The 20,823-nt window shown below is 41.4% G+C and overlaps 1 protein-coding gene and 1 non-coding gene across 8 annotated transcripts in view; one reads left to right on the forward strand and one right to left on the reverse strand.

Moving 5' to 3' along the window:
* The window catches only part of Ctnnd1 (catenin delta 1), a 58,562-nt gene extending 37,763 nt beyond the window's left edge, over positions 1–20,799 (reverse strand). For 6 of the 7 annotated variants that reach the window (XM_090347642.1, XM_090347641.1, XM_090347643.1 and 3 more), the window contains exon 1: positions 14,379–14,782. The gene's annotated coding sequence lies outside the window, so the exon portion shown is untranslated. Of the gene's footprint in view, positions 1–14,378; positions 14,783–20,573 lie in introns of those variants that run through there. The other variant, XM_090347639.1, reaches the window with a different exon arrangement.
* Positions 5,548–5,652, forward strand: LOC150052619 (U6 spliceosomal RNA). Its single transcript, XR_016538204.1, has one exon. It is a non-coding gene; the product is annotated as a U6 spliceosomal RNA (small nuclear RNA).
* Positions 20,800–20,823: the final 24 nt, after the last annotated feature.

The following is a 20,823-nucleotide window of genomic DNA, read 5'->3' on the forward strand; positions in this document are numbered from 1 at the left end:
TCATTGTGGCAATCTGATAAACAACCTGGATCCAGTCAATGGAATATTCCTACCAGGAGAGCTACCCCACAGTTTCAAACTCCCCCTCCCCATGCAAGCAAAGAGTTGATTTCTAAAACAGGCCCCACCCAGAACAAACAAAGGCAGCAAACTCCACCCAACAGAGGCAGTTTAACAAGTGCTGGGGGCAAAGTTCCCTACTTCCCTAGAGAACAGGAGGGAGGAGGGCCACTAGGAACTTCACTGTAAGTCTCAGCAGCTTAAGAGGTCAGGATAGTGACCTCAGTTTTCCCTGCTGGGTTGTAGATTTGTAGCCTAGTTTTTTTTGTTGTTGTTGTTTTGGGGAGGAAGACAGAGAACCCTCTTCTAATTAGAATCCTTAACTGACTCCAAGAATGAACTAAATAATATTATCTTGCACAGCTCACTGGAAGTTAAGCCCTAAGTCCCAAAAGCAAAGATACAGATGGAAGTCAAGTCCTAAGAACCAGAGAGCTTCAAAAGTCTGACTTTACCCTTTACCACAACAGTCTCTCAATTCCCTGTGCCTAAAGACCAATGTTCTCCAACCAGAGAAATTCCAGGCAATGATGCCATCTTTCTTCATCTTTTCTTTTTAACATGTCATACTGTGCACTGAATCTACAGCCTCCATTTTGCTAGGCAGACACTACTATTAGAGCCACATCCCAGCCCTTCTCCCTTCTTTCCTTAGTCTTCACCTCTCCCCACTTGGTAGACCTATTGGAAGCTAAAACCTGGGCTAAGTCCTGATCTATGCAGTACATGCAAAAGAAACTCAGTCTAAATAGCACAACTCAGAAGGATTTAGTTTTTGCCTAGAACTGGTACAACCAGGTAGAGAGATAGAGCAAGACTATACACAACAGTCAGCTATTCTAGGGAAGGATAGAAAACAAGACAAAAAAATACAACTAAAACCTAGCAACATTATGCTTTAGAAGAGAACTCAACAGCTAGGGGCTAGCCACTGCAAATTCCATCACTAAATCACAAAAAAGAAAGTTTATGACCTCTTCCCTAGCACCAAATGCAACTAACTCCCTTTTTCCCCTAAGAAGCTTGAAAATTTAGTTACAAATGTTAGTATTCTTATTCAGTGCTCCCTAAGTCAAGACCAAAATAAATTAGTCAATTAAGTACCACAGAGTGAAACAGGGATGCAGAAACAGATTAAGGGGGACAGAGAGTGTGTGTAAGAGAGGGTGAGACTGACTGGAATACAGAGTAAACTTGGGGAGATGTAACAATGAAAACGCCCCCTCAGCATAATGAATATATGCTAAGAAAACATTTTGAGAATTAAAATAGCAACACCTAAAAAGAAAGAATATTGATATTAAAAAAGAAAAAAGGTTGTATAAGACACTCCACAAATAGAGAACTGAACACACCCATACCAATGCTCCCTCCCAAGAAGAATGCCAGGCAGGTTCTCTGCATCACACTGAGCAGGTGAAACAGAGGGGATGCTGACTCACAAATAGTCACCCCGGTGTCTGAAGGAGCAACCCATTGTAATTCAACTTGACTTTACCAAAGGTCCTGATTCTAAATTGTATCTCTAGTTGTTCCCAGACACACATTTGGAAAACCCAACCAAAGGAATCAAAGAATGGGTAAGGTGGAAATCCCTGGAGGGCCCAAGATTTGACTGAATACTTAATGGATGAGAAGGATGAATCTGTTTTACTATCTAGCTTCCCCTGTCATGCTCCAAAGCAAGCCCAGGACTGAAAGAATTAGAGCAAGGGGAGTCAGAGAAAAGAATGTGACTGAAAAATTTAGCTACATTCCAACTAGCCAATATCCCACATAGTATTAAGAGTGCCTGAGAATCCATTCCTGCTACATGGCTGTTACTGGGAATCTGCTGCCCAGAGTTCCAGTCCCTCAGCCACCCCTCACCCCAAATACTCTGAAAAGAAGAATAATTGCGCTGGTTTGATGAAGGCAACAGCTGTTTCCACCAAGTGCCCCCCCTTTTAATCTCCCCCACCTCCTGAGACCACAGTTCAGACTCACATCAAACACTTAATACAATTGACTGGTCAGTAGGAAGGAGAAGCCTGGACTAAAATAGCAGGAAGAGTGCCAACTGGCCCCACTTGGAATGCTTTCTTGGCTCAAGTTAAAAATAAGAAACCTTTGTTACCCTCGCTCCCCTCTTGCTCAATTATTTTCTCCTTTCTACAACTCGCTCCTCTGAATCAAATGGGTTAGTTTTTCCCCCTACAACTCCTTGGATATTTTCAAATGTCGGAGAGCTTAGGGGAAGTGCATACAGAACTTAACACAAAATCATGTCTGGGAATTAAAAGACTTCCTGAATAGCATAAGCCAACTCTATTACAGGGCTGCTGTTAAAAGAAAAGAAAAGGCGAGGCAATATAGCACATACAAAAGGGTTACGCAGCCTACATAAATACTGACGCAAAGTTTCTTAAAGCACTGGTAACTAGTTAAGAGTAGTAACATAACCAGCTCCTCTCCCATCCCATATTCCAAATTGCCCAGAGTTAGTCAGTCAAGGAGGGAAGGAAGGAAGCCAACACTTCCTTTTCAGACAGGAAGTAAAGTGGCCTTTCCTGTCCAGTTTTAAACAAATTGTCCAGCTGAGTTTCAATGCTAACATCCTCTCCTGAAGTGTTCCACAATTTCAAAATGGAGGAAATGGATATGGCGCCTACAAGTTTCCCTTCCCCCAGCAGACAAGTTCTCTATACTGTGCTAAGTATTTGCATAACCTTCAAATCAGCAATGTCTATACTTTCAAACAATACCAGGTTAACACAGAGGTGAACCACTTCAAATTAACCAGGTCCTCACCATGTGTATTAACATGAACTTACTTCTCATTCTAACTACCTATTTGAGAAGCCCAATCCCAATATTCAGGCTTTTGTGGAACTCTAACCTGACTGATCAGAATGACCTGGAAAGCAATACCCTATACCTTAGTTTCTGGAAGGAGGAAATGGAGGGAGAGTGGGGACTTCATGTTTTCAAGGAGTCCTCAGAGGTGTGTGTGTGTGTGTGTGTGTGTGTGTGTGTGTGTTTTGCAGGGGGGGAGGGGAGATTCTGGCCAGGCGTGGTTCACACGCTCACACCTGTGATCCTAACAACTCAGGAGGCTAAGATCTGAGGATCTCGGTTCAAAGCCAGCCCAGGCACTGCCTCCAATTAATCACCAGAAAACTGGAAGTGGCTCTGTGGCTCAAGGGGTAGAACCGTAGCCTTGAACTGCTCAGGAACCAGAGTTCAGTCCAACGATGGACCAAAAAAAAAAAATTTTTAACTAAAAAAAATTCTATTAATGGAGGTCATCTCCCAAGGCTGATATGACCTAACAGAATGACAACTAGAAAGATATAATTCAAAGGTAGAACAGAGGTAATCAGGTCAAGCCCCAGGGTTAAAACTCCAAACAGAGTCTTTTACTGAGGGACTAGCTGAACCAGGAGGGAAAGTGAGAAGAGTGGGTGATTCAAAAGACAGATACACTGGTAATCAAATACCCTCTAACTTTCTTATACAAGGTTGACAGAGAACTCCAAGTTATACCCTCTTCACCAGCTCAACCAAAGCCCCTCCGTTTATGTATCTTTGACAATCCTTAAGGACCCAACCATACATATTTAGAAAGGGAAAAACAGGGCCTGACAGTTACTTTAACAAGGATGATCACCACCCTTGATATGCAAAACAAGTATGGGTAGAATTAGTCAGGCACTGGGAGCTCACACCTGTAAATCAATCCTAGCTGTTCAGGAGTCCTAGATCTAAAGACTGACTTCTATTTCAAAAAGGCAAAGGAGGACTTGTGTTTCAAACAATACAGCGAGCGGCCCTGAGTTCAAGCCCCAGGACTGGCACAATCAATCAATCAATGGTAACCTCTGATGAAAAAAAAAAAAATAGGAAGAAGAAAGAAAAAAAAAGACAAAGGACACAGGGAGAACGGTAGGAGAAGAGAGACATAACAGAGAGAAAAAACAAGCTAGCAGGAACTTTTGGTCAAATGAGCTAAACAAGAAACAGCACGTATATGTGGTAAGTCTAATAATATGTGATCAAAAACATCAAACCAGCAAATGTAGTCAGGGTCTTAACTGTTGCTTCTGTTCATTAAAAACTGTTCTGGAGTTTCTACAATGGAAGAAAGATGGAGGCAAGTGGCTTCAACTTAGGAAGAATTTGGCAGAAACTGCTGCTCCTCTGAAGCCTGAAGTAAGGAGATGACTTGGGTTGTACAATGCTAAACAAAGTCCTCAATGAATCCCCTCTTTTCCCTTCATACACACCAGATGGACCCCTCCAAACAGGGCTCTTACTGCTTTACCTGTAACCCTTCCTCTGCATCTCTCCTGATCTGTGGCAGCCACCAACCAGCCTTGCAGTTTCTACTCCTCCTATCTACATGGACTCCACCCTTCTCCATTTCTTTGGTCTTTCTCCCATATATAAAAATCCTCCCCTGACTACTCTTTAAAAATAATCTCTCTCCCATCTGATCCTCTACTCCCCATCCTACTTATTCTGCTTCTCAACGGGAGTATCACACCCTGGTATATTTATTACACATTTATTTGCTTAGATAGCATTTGTCTCTCACAAATGTGACGCAATTTTGGTTTGGTTTAGATAGTACTGAGGTTTGAACTCAAGGCATCCCACTACTACTGGAGCCACCCCATCAGCTGCCTCTCACAACCAGAAGGTAAGCTCTGTGAGGGCAAACATTCATTAGGTCTATTTGGTGAAATGTAGATGACAACAGACTCCATACCTTTTATGTTTCCCTAACTGGGATATTGGGTCTGTCAATCAGTGGCTCCTGCACCCTCACCTCCCCATCTGACTGACCTTCAGCCAGGAAGATACACAAGAAGGCCACTGTGCCCTGGTTTACAAAGTCAGCCATGGAGAGCAGAACAGCAGAGAAGTAACAGAACTTCCCTCATCCCAACAAAGAAGCAGGGAAGAAATCAGATTGGCACCCATTTCTCTTTTAAAATAGCCTCTATTTTAAAAGCGTATTGAATATACACCAGTTACTTTATTTCAATGAGATGTGCCTCACTGGCAGTGAGATGGGAACTGCAGATACTGTAATAAAGCTAATGAAAAGTTGACCTAGTTTCTATCACAATGTCTTCAACCACCAGAATAAATTTTAGTTTTCTTAATATATAAGATTTCTAAAACAAAAATATTTCCACTCCATATAACGAGAAATCTGCTATTTCAGTCCAATATGTAATAACATAGGATGAGCACAAGCACACACACAAACACACACACACTCACAAAACGTGTAGTTTACTCTGAGAAAAGTAAATTTCCTTTGCTTTACTGTTAATTGTACCACAATGAATATAATCAATTAGGAAATGTAGATGAGAATCTACATCTGACTATCAAAGTTACCTGAATTACTTAGATGAATCTTCCCAAATTGCAACTGTAATCCCTCATCTTCATGAAATAAACTAGAAGCAACATCCTTTCTATCAAAAGAAACTTGGGCTCACTTTGTCAGCACATATACTAAAATAGGAATGGCAGAGAAGAATGACATGGCCCTTGTGCAAGGATGACACACAAATTCAGGCAGAATTCTCTAAACAACAACAACAAAAAATCAGAAAGTTCCCCCCTATCTAGTGAATTCACCAGCAAAATGCAAGGCTGGAGGTATGGCTCAAGTATGCTGGTATGGTGCCCTTAGTGAGCAGCAAAACCAAGTGAAGGCCAGAAAGCTGGAGGCCCTGAGTTCAAGTCCCAGAACAAGCAAAGAAAAAAAAAAGTGGGAAGAGGGATGGAGTGGGTCTGACAAAGGTCCATTATATGTATGTAGGGAAATCACAATTAAAAAAAAAAAAAGAAAGAAACAAAAAAAAAAAAACACCCCTTACCAGGCACAGTGGCTCACACCTGTAATCCTAGCTACTCAAGAGGCTGAGATCTGAGGATCTCGGTTTAAACCAGCCTGAGAACTAAAGACTAGAGACTCTTATGTGCAATTAACCACTAGAAAGCGGGAAGTGGGGCTGTGACTCAAGAGTTAGATTGGTATTCTTGAGCTGAAGAGTTCAGGGACAATGCCCAGCCCTAAAAGTAGGGTGGTAGGTAGCCTTAACTGAAGAGCTCAGGACAGTGCCCAGGCCCAGAATTCAAGCCCCAAGACTGACAAAAAAAAAAAAAAAAAAAAAAAAATCATCCCTTTGGGCTGGGAACATGGCCTCGTGGTAGAGTGCTTCCCTAGCATGTATGAAACCCTGGGTTGGATTCCTTGGTACCACATACACAAAAGAGGCTGGAAGTGGCACTGGGGCTCAAATGGCAGAGTGCTGTCCTTGAGCAAAAGTATCCAAGGACAGTGCCCAGGCCTTGAGTTCAAGCTCCAGAACAGGCCAAAAGAAAACATCCCCTTGTGCCAGCGTGGTGGTTCATGCCTGTAATCCTAACTACTCAGGAGGCTGAGATCTGAGGATCAAGGTTCAAAGCCAGCCCTGGCACAAAAGGACCTGAGACTCTTATCTCCAATTAACCTCTAGAAAATGGGAAATGGGGCTTGGCTCAAGGGTAGGGAGTTAGCCTTGAGCTGAAGAGCTCAGGGACAATACCCAGGCCCAGGGTAGGGTGGTAGCCTGGAGCTGAAGAGCTCAGAGACTGTGCCCAGACTGCGTTCAAGCTCCAAGACCCACCCAAAAAAAAATCCCCTTGTAAAACTAATATACTAAAGCAACATATGAAAAAAAGGAGGGAAGGCGAGGAGAGAAGAGAGGGGGAGATGGAGGGAGGAAAGGAAGGAAGGAGGGGAAAGAGAGAGAGCGAGGGGGGGGAGGGAGGAAGAGGGATAGAAAGAGAGACAGAGAGAAAAGAAGGAAAAAAGAAAGGGAAAGGAAGAAATTCCCAGGGGCAGGGAGTTTAGCCCAGTGGTAGAGTACTTGCCTAGCATGCATGAAGACCTGGGTTCAATTCCTTGGTACCACAAACATACACACATACACAGTGCCAGAAGTGGCACTGTGGCTCAAGCATTAGAGCACTAGCCTTTAGAAAGCCCAAGGACAGTGCTCAGGCTGAGTTCAAGCCATGACTGGTGAAAGAAAGAGAAAGACAGAGGGGGGTGAGGGGGAAGGAAGAGAAAGAAAATCCCAGGCTGGAAGAAACATACACATTTCCAGGTGAGGCTGTATCTAACACATACATGGCCACAGATTGGCTTTTCCACCTAGAAAAGCAGACCCTTTTTAGAAACACACTTTTCACAGGAAGCAGTGGTGAACCCAATTTCTACATGTCTGCTTGTGAATGTTCTTAAATAAGGGCTTCAAGTAAAGAATGTTTCCTGGAGCAAAAAAAAAAAAAAAAAAGAGGCAGTTCATTGCAAGAAAAAGTATAGCAAAACCCTGCCTTGGTTCTTATGTAATTGCTTCCTGTACAAGCACTCCGAACTGAATGTTACCTTACAGACTCCTGGTTGGACAAGCAAGACTTAGAGGTAAAGAATCAGTTCAAAGTCAAGACTAAACCCAAACAAAACCTTTGTAATCCATTCTCTGCTGAAAATAAAAAATAAAAATAAAAACCTTTGGTGCTCTAGTTCTGCTTCTTGCATACAGAAAAAAAATAAGAGTAATTTTGTATTTCAGGGTGCAAAGTATCAAGTCTTTGAAGAAATTATTTTAAGGTATTTAGTATAAAGAAGTATTATAAGGCCCTATTGTTAGTCTTTTCCCCATTAACCTCATTTTATCCATTCTCAAACCACCAGTTTTGGACAACCGGATCCATACAACTCTACAATTGTCTACTATTAACAAAGCTTATTTCCCCAATTGTAAAAAACAAATAAATAAATAAAACAAAGTTAGCAGAAAGCATGATGGCATAAGCCTATAATCCAACCACTCGAGAGGCCCAGCCTAGGCTATTCGACAATCGCATCTAAAACCAAAAACCAAAAACCAAAAAACATTTGGGGCCAAGAGTTTGGTCTTATGGTAGAGTGCTTGCCTAGCATGCATAAAAACCAGGGTTTGATTCCTCAGTACCACATACATAGAAAAAGCCAGAAGTGGTGCTGTGGCTCAAGTGGTAGAGCTTTGGCCTTGAGAAAGTCCAAGGACAGTGCTCAGGCCCTGAGCTGAAGCCCAAGAACTGGCAAAAAAAAAAAAAAAAAAAAATTCATGCAGCTGGGAACTGCTAGTTCACATGCTTGTAATCCTCAGTAAACTGAGGTATGAGGATCATGGTTCACAGCCAGCCCCAGCTGGAAAAGTCTGTGAGACACCATTAATGGTCAAAAAATCAGAAGTGGAAGCCAGACACGTGGCTCATGCCTGGAATCCTAGCTAGTCAGGAGGCTGAGATCTGAGGATCTCAATTCAAAGCTGGCCTGGCCATTAAAGAACTTTGAGACTCTTATCTCCAATTAATCACTAGAAAACAGAAAGTAGGGCTGTGGCTCAAGGAGCAGGGGGTAACCTTGAGCTGAAGAGCTCAGGGACCAATACCCAGGCCAAAATGTTCAAGCCCCACAACCAATTCAAAAAAAAAAAAAAGAAAAAGAAGAAGAAGAAGAAGAAAAGAAGTGGAGCTGTGGGTTGAAAGTGGTAGAGCACTAGTCTTGAGTAAAAGAGCTCAGGGGCAACTCCCAGGCCCTGAGTTCAAGTCCCCTGAACAAACAAACAAAAACAAAAACAAAAGCAGAAAACATTTCATCCAATGAACAGCTGAAGTGTGAACTCATTAGTTCTAATAGTAAAAATCAAGGTATTACTATGAGCTGTGCATTGTTCTATGAATTTTATATAGCAAATCACTTTATTGTCATGACAATCTTAAAGGGTAGTTTAATACTGTAATCCTCACAGACAAGGAAACTAAGGCAGAATGCTTAAACAATTTGCCCTCTGAGTCACAGGGAGACATGAACCAGGATGGTTCCAGCATCAGTGCTTTTAGCTACCACACTACGCTGCCTTAGCTCGCCTATTAATGGAACACTCAGCTTCAAAACTTTCTGGCCAGCATACTGATCACAAAATATATAATAGTGACATTTGAAACAAAATATCACAATCTGTGTCTAGGAGAATGAAAGAGATACAAGAGTTACTATAAATTTGAAATAAAGATGTGTTCAACCTAGACTGAGCTGCTTGAGTATAAGTATGACCTTGTATTCACCACTTATATCATCATACAACGGGGCATGTTTTATGATAGTCATGAGCAAATCACCTATTGCTGACCAGCACATAGTACTTTAGGAAAAGTCTTTGAATCACTGTAATGCCCCCACTAAATGCCTGATTTAAATTGCCCATACCAGTCCAGCCCTAAAAATGGGTATCACATTTGTCCCTGAACTTAATAAAGGTATTTAATATTTGATAACCAACAGCATGCAACTCCAAGCAAATTAGGGAGAAAATGTACAAAAAAAATACTTTATAGCCAGGCACAGTGGCTCATGCCTGTAATCCTAGCTACTCAGGAGACTGAGATCTGAGGATTGTGGTTCAAAGCCAGCCTGGGCACTATTAAAGACTGTGGGACTCTTATCTCCAATTAATCACTAGAAAACAGGAAGTGAGGCTGTGGCTCAATCAAGGGGTAGGGCAGTAGCTTTGAGCTGAAGAGTTCAGGGATAGTGACCAGGCTGAGTTCAAGCCTGAAGACCCACACACACACACAAAAAAAAATACATTATACAATTAAATACAAAGTCACACTCCAATTGCCCTATTAGTCCTAACCAAAGCAGTTGTTCTAGCCTCCTATAATCTCCCTGCCAGGCTATGCATTGCAATACACTATTGGGAACTTTGGAGGCAGCTCCATCTTTCAGGGCAAGTAATCTCTATTTCAACTCATGTGACACTTAACCCTTTTCCCTCAGGGAAGGGAACATGAAAAAAAAATGTATTTGTAGCTATTCACATCCCAATTACCTAGAGGCTCATTCCTTCAGGCAAGTTTCCTGTTATAATTATGATTCTAAATTATTCATGAAAAATTACTTGGTTTTTAAATATATAAACATTGCAATATAGTTCATGAACAAATTCTCTTAAAGTCCCATGGCTAAAGAAAATATATATGTTACATATATACAATATCAGCGGCTAGAGATGTATTTAGTAGCAGAGTGTTTGCCTATAGTTTGCTCAAAGCTCAGAACTAGGGGACAAAAATAATCACAAACATGCTTCTAAAGTACTGGTGTCCCGAACTACCATTCCAAAAACTTCAGCTTCTTTCTTGTTTCATTCTGTATTTTAACACTGGTCCTAGAGTTTGAACTCAGGGTTTTGGCACTGTCCCTGAGTTTTGTGCTCAGGCTAGTGCTTTACCACTTGAGTCTCAGCTCCACTTCTGGTTTTTGGAGGGTTAACTAGAGATAAAGAGTATCACAGACAATCCTATCAGGGCTGGTTTGGAACATAATCCTCAGATCTCAGTCTCTTGAGTAACTAAGACTGCAGGACACCTGCAGAAGAACTATGCTTTACCTTTTTATTAGCAGGTGTAAAGACCCCTCATTCCAGGGAGGGAGTTTGGCCTAGAGGTCCAGGTTCGATTCCTCGGTACCACATATATAGAAAAAAGATGGAAGTAGTGCTGAGGCTCAAGTGATAGAGCTCTAGCCTTGAGAAAGACGAAGGACAGTGCTCAAGGCCCTGAGCTCAAGCCCAGGACTGGCCAAAAAAAAAACAAAAAAAACTCATTCCTCCTTGCTGCTGCTGCTGCTCTTTTTTGCTCTCCTTAGAAAATGGCTACACTTAAGGTTTTCAGTAAATAGCTGCCTGTTCTAAATGACCTGAGACCCCTACCTTTCATACTGTTCTTTGGAATGACTGCCCAAAAAAAGAGTAAAACTTAAAACCTTCCATTATTTTCAGAAACACTGCTTAAAAATAGGAGGTAAGAGGTGTATAAAAGACTGAAACCACAGTCTACCATAAGAGTTTCACAATTACATGGGAATGTTCTCAATTTATGTTGTTTTCCTTCCCATCTCAACTTCCTCTCAAGCTTTCCATGCAAGTCTTCACTGAATCCTATGAAGTATGTAAATTACTATCTCAGTACACAGACACTGAGACAGATACTAAAAAGATAAGACTGCACCTACACCTAAGCAGCTCATAGTCTAGAGGGAAGAGGAAAATCAGACAATTTCAATAAACACTGTTCCCACTACTCCTACAAGGTGGTGTCATTCCAAACTAAGTGGCTGAAACTTCTCTGAAGAAGAAATTCCACTCTGAGACAATTCCAGGAAGTCAAAAATTAAGAAAACAAGACTGGGGACATAACTCAGTAACACAGCACTTGCCTAGCATGCCTAAAAGACCCTGAGCTCAATCCCCAGCAATGCTAAAAGATAGCAATGGCATGTATATCATCTGTTCTAAAGATTAAAAAGCATATCCTTTTCTAACATATCCAGTTCACATGAAATCTAAAAAGAAAAAAATGAACATTTTATATATATTGTATTAACCCAACATGAAGGATGAGGAATATCTAAGTGATTATTGACCCTATCCAAGTTGAAACTCTTCTGCTTCTACCAAGGGCTCAATTTAGCTCTAGCTGTTATTCCCATCACTCTGGCAGGAGAATTATAGTTTATTAGTGTTGAAGTCCACGGACTTTGCAGTCAGTCAGATAGAGTTAATCCCGGCTTCCACCATTTATATGCATTCAGACTTCTAGCAAACCTCAGGTTTCAGAATCTCAAATTCCTTTTGTTAAAAAAAAAAATGGCCGTTGTCGGAAAGTAAGTAAACATTTTATGCAAAATGCTTAACACATAAGAAAAACAACAACCACAAGGAGGGGGAGGGTAAGAACAGGAGGACCTGGCAGTAACTAATGGGGACCATCAGGTACCCAGATAGAAAACAATAAATTACACAGAGCTAATGATTTTGTTATTCCAACTGATAGTGATCTATGTCTAATTTATTTGCATGTCTCCTATCTCATTCATCCCTAGAGAGCAACTGCTTGATAAACCTGAGATTGTATTGTAATTATGTGGCACTTTTATTATTTTTCCCCAGATCTATAGTCGGTCCCAATTTAATACTCGCTGGGAACATGCTCTAGCCCCTCTGTCAAAACTGAAATCCTAAGAAAGGTATACAACTCCAGCCAGTCAAGAGATCCCCACCTGAAACACAGACCACACTACCTTGTTCGCATAACAAAGAAACCAGTAGTACTACATAGGAGGCATGCAAAGAAAGAATCTGTTCAACTCATACTTGTCATCCTTTCTCTTCTTACCCAGAAATCAAAATCAGGAACAAAACAATATTATAAAAATAAAAGACTTACTCATCTGCACCCTTTCCTATGACCCTTGAAAGAACCAGGGGAGGTGAAGTAAGTAGAAGACATATCTTCCATCTTACCACCCCAAAGGCTCTAAACTACACACCAGTCAAAACAATGACTTGGTTCATGGAGACAGTCCTGGACTCTAGTTAATGTGGTGTTCATTATAGGTACACAAAGCCCAGATTTAAAGCTGGACCCAAATCACCATCACTCAGTCATCCAGAACCTATTTTCAAACTGCCTTTGTACTGCGCCTTCAGATTTTCTTATCCCTCCCCCTAAAGGCTGAGTAGGAAACAGACTCGAGCATCGACATGACCAAGCCTCCGAAGATCCACCAGGAACCCTCCCTAGGATGGATGCAAGGCAGAGAACGTTGGGAAGAAATTTGGAAAAAGATTAAATGAGTACTATACATACAAATTCTTTTTCTTTCTTTTCAAATGCATGTTATGAGATCCAGACACCAAAATTTTCCTGTAGTCCTCACTTAGATTATGTTCAGAGAAACAAAGTTCTATTTCCTCCAGAGCTACAACATCACAAGGATGAAATCATCCTTCGAGAAATGGTTTCACTCTAGAAAAGAGGAAGTCCAAAAAGAATAGAGGAAGGGAATATATTGAACCAGCGTTTATTAAAAAATATCTACTAGTTTAAAGCTAATGAGTAGCTTACACATCTTGTTACAATTAAAGAAGTGTCTTTCAGCTGTAATTTTCAGACTGATTCGCATATAAGAGACAGAGAGAGAGAGAGAAAGAAATACTCCAGTTTCCAGCTCCTGATGAGTTGGCTATATAATTATCTAGAAACAGTACTTCTGCAAAAATGTATCTCTAAAAACAACCACCAAGCAAATCTTAAGATTAAATACGAGATACGAAAACAGTCATAGACCTTCAGTTCTAACACAAGCTCTGATTTTGGTAAAAGAACTAAAAGAAAAAAACTCACCTCCAAAAAACAACTTTATAATTGGCTTACAATTTAAAAAAAAAAAACCACTCCCCTTTGTGCTTTCTCAAATACTGTACATTTTCAATACTGAAGTCTGTATGAAATAGTTTCTTTCAAACTTACACAGCCCACACCTACCCACCCAAAAACCATGGAACTGAAAATATTTTCAGGTGCGTGGCCATTAAATACAGAAGAAAGACAACGTGTAGTTAGAATTCCCTATCCCTTAAAGCACGTCACCCAAATGGTAACGAATTTACAGGTTGAATCTAACAATGTTCACAAATCTTGATCACCAAAGGTAGTTTCAGATGGACAATTTGAGGTCCGAAATGGTAAACACAGATCCATAAGCAGGGAGGTTAAGTCTCTGGCTAAAGGCTTCTACCCACAGCACCTGGAGAAGTAAAAGAGGGACCCACCCTAGAACTAGAACAGCAGGGTTGAAACAGATCTGGGCCGTTCAAACTCTCAGGGGGGGAGGGGGGAACAATACCACCGAAACTTTTAGCTCCCTGCAACATTCCATTTCCATAAACCCAATAATAAAAAGGAGGAAAAAAGAAATGAAAGTTTTGAACCATATGAAGAACCATCTGTGTAACGTAGCTTCAGACTCGGAAAAATTCCTTTCCCAGCCCACACGCAACATGCCAAAAACACGTAACTTTTGATTTTGGTTCTGCAAACAGAAGTAGGTTAGCTTAATCTAGAAAACATATTCAAAGAATACACAGAAATACCAATTTACACAACTCATCTTTTCCCTCGCATCTCTGCCTGTACTAGACTTAGAAGTTTGTACCTAGGTCTTGAATATTTTACTTAAAAAAAAAAAAGATACTAAAATCCCTCCCAAAGTATAGAAAGTAGAAAGAAAGAAAAATAATTTCTTAAAAGTCACCCGTCAGCATAACAGACTCGCCCCTTTTTAAATTCCCTCTAGTTACCGTCAAGACGAAAATCAACTTGGGTTTTCCTCCTTTACCCAACTGTACACAATTAAAAAAAAAAAAAGCACACACCTCAAATGTGGATTTCTAAAAAGCAGTCCTTTAAGAAAGAAACCCAAGGCTTCGCCAATGTGCTGAGAAAGACAAATCCAGCAAAGCAGTTGCTTTCCGCCACCTCTTCCTCCTTTCAGGTCCTTTCCTGCTCTTCTTTCTCTCTCTCTCTCTCGCTCTCGCTCTCGCTCTCTCTCTCTCTCTCTCTCTCTCTCTCTCTCTCTCTCTCTCTCTCTCTCTCTCTCGCTCTCTTTCTTGCTCTCTCCCTCACTTTCTCTCTCTCCCTCCCTCTCTCTCCCTCCCTCTCTCTCTCTCTCTCTCTTCCTTTTTTTTTCCTCCTCAGATCCAACACCTAAAATGGAAGTTGCACCCAGCCAAAGGCAAGGGAGCCTGGGTGGTGACAAACTGATCTGGCAGCCCTACCCCCTCTCTTTCCTAAGTGATGTCAGCTTCTGCAAGCTTCCAATAGGAGCCAGGCATAAATCAGGGAGCTGACCTCATCCAATAGGAAACTTTATTATAGGAAATTAAAAAAAAAGAGAGGAGGAGGTGGAGAGAGACAGGGGGAAGTTTTATATATTTATTTATTTATATTTAAAGCGGAGACTATTCAATCTCTGAAGAATTCCTGCTGGGATAGGGTGTGGAGGTGCAATCCCACCTAAGCCTCTACTCTCTTGGATAGGGAGATTTTACACCCTCTCCCTACCTATTCTGGTGGAGAAAGGAGCTCATTTCTTTTGCCTGCTGCTGTTTGGTTTGTTACTGTCTACACCAAAGCACTTTCCCAGAGGGAGACCAGAAAGGAAAGAACAGAGAAATCCTAGAAATAGATCTCTGGTGTGTTGATTGGATGGTAGGAAAAATGTAAGGGAAAGTCTCAATGTTATTGTTTTGGTTTAATTGAATTAGAGCTGATTAGAAGTAATAACTGTCCAGACTTGTTAATGATTTTTAGTGTCTATATATTTAGAACTAGAAAGAAGTAAAATGCACTGCGCTCTAGAGGAAAATCATCGTCTGCATCCAGAAATCAAAATAATGGGCATTTTTCAGGAATATGAACAATAGATTCAGAATAGATAACAGCAAAAGTTAAGTCTTACAACAACAACAAACTGATATCCTTTTGAACTTCAATCTTAAAGTTATCTGGTTCGTAATTTTTTTTTCTTTGTGCCTATCCTGGGACTTAAACTCAGGACCTGGGCAATGTTGCTGATTTATTTTTCCTTGAGGCTAGCAATGTACCACTGCCTCTCCATTTCCAGCTTTTTATAGGTTAATTGGAGAAAAAAGTCTTGTGGACTTTCCTGCCCAAGCTGATTTCAAACTGTGATCCTCAGAATCTCAGCCTCATGAATAGCTAGGATTAAAGATGTGTCACCAGTGCACACATAAATTCTTTTTCATTTGACCTAAATAAAGGATTACAGAGGTATCCTCAAGTAAAAAATATTTTTGATATGTCTTTAGACAGTTGGAAGCCATCCTTTTTCTTGCTTACTGTAAAATCTAAAACCTATCCTGGAGACTGCTGCCAGATGAATCTTCATAAGGGTTTCATAATTTAGAATAATGGTTAAGAGCATAGTTCTGCAGTCAGACTGCCTGGCTTCAAACTACTCCCCTGTAAACACACTCAACTAAAGATAGTGACCTTAGTTGAATTATGCAATACCACTAAGGCTTAGTTTTCCTAACTATATGGGGATAACAATGGATCTCTTTCCCAAGACTATTTCAGGAATTAAAACATACAAAACACACACGCAGGTACTAGAGACTGAACTCAGGACTCTTCCTCTCCTACGGCTTTTTTGCCCAAGGTTGGTGCTGTACCACCTGAGCCACAGCTACATTTGCAGCTTTTTGTTGAGTAACTGGAAATAAGAGTATTACAGACTTTCCTGCCTGGACTGGCTTCAAATCTTGAGCCTCGGAGCTCAGGCTCTGAGAATCTAGGATTACAGGTATGAACCACCAACATCCAGCTTTATATCTCATATTTACTAACTGCTGAATGAGTGGATAAAGGTTCCTTGCTTAGTGGTTATATAATGGTGGATCAGTCATTTAACATAAAAGGATTCATAACTGACATTCAAATTAGAGTTAAATAAATCACAACAGTGAGAAAGATGTCAAAATTAAAATTTATATTGTTATTTAAATTTAAACTATCTTCAAATAAAACATCACAATCATTAGTTCTCTCTCAAAGATAAACTATTTCAAATGTTAATTGAAAAATTCTAGCGTAGTGCTGAGCTGGTGGCTCCAATCTGAAAACCTATCTACTCAAGTGGAGGCAATCTGAAGGTGATAGTCTGAACCAGCCCTGGCCCCAAAGGCTGAGAGACTCTTATCTCCTACGGAGAAGCTGACCTGTGGCTCAAGGAGTGGAATGCTAGCCTTGAGCCAAAAAGCTCATAGATAGTACACAGGCCCTGAGTTCAAGCAGCAGGACCAAAGTGAATGGGGGGGGGTACACCCATATGCACACTATTTTACTTATTTTCAATATCTACTGTGAGCCAGGTTCTCTATGAAATGTCAAGGACAAGCTAAAGAAGTTCCTGTAACACTCAGAGATGAAAGAGCAGATTAGCAAGTAAGATAGTAGTTGAGACATACCTTACTAATTGAGTATATGTTTAGCATGGTCCAAGATCTGAATTTAATCTGGATTTAATACCAAAGTGTAAATAGAGAATGTCAGAAGGCACTATCAGCATTAGATTTAAAGTAGACTGATGACAATGACCTGAGGTCTATCCTAGAAAGAATGTTAGAAAAAAAAAAATCAATGGGGAGGTGACAGTTCATTTAAAATCTCAAGGTAAAAAGCAATCAACATAACAAGATATGTTACTGCTAAGCCAAAGGTATGAGGCTGAATTAAATTGAACATAGTGGAAGATATAGAAAATGAGGATGGAGGGATAAGTGGGGAGTCAGAAAATAAAGGGTTATATAGATTATAGAAAAGAGTAGAGGTTAAAGGAAAAAACACCTTTGACATGATTTAAAGCTGAAAGCTTCTGGTTTATAATAGTAATCCTAGGGGCCAGGAGTGAGGCATAGTGCTAGAGTGCTGGCCTAGCATGTACCAAGATCTGGGTTTGATTCCTCAGTACCACAAACAGAAAAAGCCAGAAGTGGTGCTGTGGCTCAAGTGGTAAATACTAGCCTTGAGAAAGCTCAAGGACAGTGCCCAAGCCCTGAGTTCAAGCCATGGACTAGCAAAAAAAAAAAAAAAAAAGCGGGGGGAGGGGAGCTGCGAATTTGGCCTAGTGGTAGACTATTTGCCTAGCATGCATAAAGACCCAGGTTCAATTCCTTGGTACCACATACATAGAAAAAACAAAAAACAAAAACAAGCCAGAAGTGGTACTGAGGATCAAGAGGTAGAGCTCTAGCCTTGAGAAAGTTCAAGGACAGTGCTCAGGCCCTGAGCTCCAGCCCAAGACTGGAAAAAAAACAAACAAACAAAAACCTGGCTATCTATACAAAGTATTTTTACTCTTTTCTACCCTCTGGTGGCTGCATGTCCAAAATTGTCTCTGTCCCTTTTTTTTTTTTTTTTTTTTTGTGCCCATCCTAGGGTTTCCATTGAAAGAAAGCCTGGCCACTATTCCTACGCTTCTTTGGCTCAAGGCTAGCATTCTACCATTTGACCATTTGAGCCACAGAGCTACTTTGAGCCTTTTCTAAGTAGTTTATTGGATATTAGAGTCTTACAGGCTTACTTGCCCGGGCTGGCTTCCAACTGCAATCCTAGGTCTCAATCTCCCGGAGTGCTATGATTATAGGTATAAGCCACTAGTGCCCAGCCAAAGTATATCATTTTTTGAAACCCTGAAGAGAATGGCCATTTGTCAGTCCCTTTCGAAATTCTACTAACACAAGTAATGGTGTTCATCAATTAAATTTAAAACAATTAAAAAGCCAGAGGCAGAGCTTTGGTTCAAGTTGTATAGCACTAGCCTTGAGCAAAAGAGCTAAGGGACAGCCCTAAGCCTTTGGTTCAAGCCCTATTATAGGCCCACGAACACACACAAAAAAAAGCCCTCTTTCCACTTTCTGAAAATTATAAAAATAATAAATCATAAAATTAATAAATAAATCATAAAAAATAGTCAAAGCTAGGCACTGGTGGCTACTGGGCTGCTAGGCTCCTAGCTAAGAGACTGAGATCTGAGGATTGAGGTTCAAAGCCAGCCTCAGATGGAAAAGTCCGTGAGACTTATCTCCAATTAACCACTAGAAAACCTGAAGTGGAATTGTGGCTCAAAGTGGTACAGTGCTAGCCTTAAACAAACAAATCAGGGACAGCACCCAGGCCCTGAGATCAAGACCCACAACTGACAATAAAATACAATAACAGGTCTTGGAGTGTAGCCTAGTGGTAGAGTGCTAGCCTAGCATGCACAAAGCCCTGGGTTCGATTCCTTGGTACCACATACTCAGAGAAAGCTGGAAGTGGACTGGGGCTCAAGTGGTAGAGTCCTAGCCTTGACCAAAAAGTGTCCATGGACAGTGCCCAGGCCCTAAATTCAAGCCTCAGGACTGGCAAAAATACATATACAATAACAATAAATCATAGGATATAACATTTATATTTCCAGGATATAATATTTACATTTTTCATACACTTACACAGAATCATCTATATTCTACAGACACAGATGCCACACACAAGTATTGTTCTGCATGTGTTTTCCATGACTGCTGACAACACTAAAATCTGTCCTCCTTCTGCTAAATTTTATGTCATTTCACAAACTGCTTCCTCTTCAAAACTCCAACTAAAAATGTCTCTCGTTGCTTGTTTCATTTCTCATCAGGTTGAGGGCATGGCTCAAGTGACAGACTGATAGACTGCCTGCCTGGCAAACACAGGAGCCTTAGTACCAGTACTACCACCATCACCATGGGGGGGGGGGGAGGGAGCCAGGCACCAATGGCTCAAGCCTGCAATCCTAGCTACCCAGGAGGCTGAGATCTGAGGATTGTGGTTCAAAGCCAGCCCAGGCATGCAAGTCCATTAGACTATTATCTCCAATTAACCACCAGAAGTCCAAGAGTGGTGCTGTTGCTCAAAGTGATAGAGCTCTAGCCTTGAGTGTAAAAGGTCAGGGACAGCACCCAGGCCCTGAGTTCAAGTCCCAAGATCCCCAAGAAAAAAAATTTGAGAAGCTTCATACTAGAAAAATATGAGATGTGGAAATGCATTCTCCACACTAGCATTTCAATCAACTATCTCAAATCCCTTTTCCCCTTCTCCATTGAGCTACATCCCCAGCATTTCAAACGCTTTGGAAAAACACATTAGATATCAATAAAGACCTATCTGAGCACACTGTATTAGTCACTCCTCTATATTTGGCCTCTTTACAGATTCCCCTCATCTTAGGCATCTTCCTTCCTACCTCAGGTTGGCTTTGCCAGGGCCTACTCCATTCACTATTTACCACTTTATCATCAATAGTTTGGAGTCAGCCATTTATTGTCTCTAGAGTCAGGGGCAGTTATCAAAGCCAGGGTCTAGGATATAAAGTTACAATGAGGTTAAAAAAGAAAAGAAAAGAAAAAAGAAGACACTGTCCCAGATATATATCATGGCATGGCAAAAACGTTCACACTTTCTGGCTAGGAACCAAGCTAAATAAACCAATCTGTTGAAGACACAGATTCATCCAGGGTGGGGTTCTTACCCTAAATCTTTGGGGGGGTGTCACTAATTCTCTGACATTGGAGTTGGAGTAGACTCAGTGAATATCTGAACGGAGAAATTAGCGTAGGACGAGGTGCTGGAGGCACAAGCCCGAGAACCTACCTTCCCTACTCAGGAGACAGATGTGAGGATCACAGCTCAAAGTGAGCCCCGTCGGCAAAGTCCAAGAGACCTTGATCTCCAATAAACCAGCAAAAAAAAAGCTGAAAGTGGAGGTGTGGCTCAAGTAGTAGAGCTCCAGCCCTGAGTGAAAAAGCTCAACATGAAGGAGAGGCCCTGTGTACAAAAGCCCCGACATCAACACCCAGAGGAAAAAAAAAATAAACTGGTAGAAGACCACACGTGTGGCTCAAGTGGCAGAGCACCCGCCTAGCAAGCGAGAACTCCTAGATTCCAGTTCCAAAAATTAACAATAAGAAGAAGAATCATCAAGAAACCGGCCCGAAGAGCTCGCTCCCGCCCACCTCCGGCCTCACCTGACCCATTCGAGGGACGCGGCGCAAGTCCAGGTATCCAGAGGCTCTTCCCGCCGTGAAGCTTAGGCCCGTCGTACCGCGGGCCCAAGGTCATTTGCAGCCTCCTCTACCGAAGCAAGAAAACGTCCCACAAGGGTCGTGGGTTCCCCACCTAGTCGAACATCTTGACCCTCTTTCCACGGCGGGCCCTTCCGCCTAGCCTCTCCCCGGCGGCGGCGGCCGCGACGACGCCACGCCGCCGTCCCTCAAG

This window comes from Megascapheus bottae, chromosome 16 (assembly GCF_031878675.1).
Source record: "Megascapheus bottae isolate mThoBot1 chromosome 16, mThoBot2.hap1, whole genome shotgun sequence".
Lineage (NCBI taxonomy): Eukaryota > Metazoa > Chordata > Mammalia > Rodentia > Geomyidae > Megascapheus > Megascapheus bottae.